Source organism: Theobroma cacao, chromosome 4 (assembly GCF_000208745.1).
Source record: "Theobroma cacao cultivar B97-61/B2 chromosome 4, Criollo_cocoa_genome_V2, whole genome shotgun sequence".
NCBI lineage: Eukaryota > Viridiplantae > Streptophyta > Magnoliopsida > Malvales > Malvaceae > Theobroma > Theobroma cacao.
Window position 1 is genome coordinate 27329458 of NC_030853.1, and position 238 is coordinate 27329695.

A 238-nucleotide genomic window follows, 5' to 3' on the forward strand; every position below is an offset into this window, starting at 1 on the left:
TTCATGAAAACTTCCATGAATTTATATTAAAGGGTCGTCTGTTTAATGTTTTCTGTCTGTGCCATGTCTAGTGTCTTGTATTTTATCAAGTAGAGTTAGTCAACTGATCATGGGAGAAGGATGTGGCTCACAAGAGGATTCCTCTTTTTTCCTTTGTTGTTTTATCAATAGTCTCCTCAAAAATATATATATATATTTTAAAATATATTAATTAAATAATATAATATATATATATATG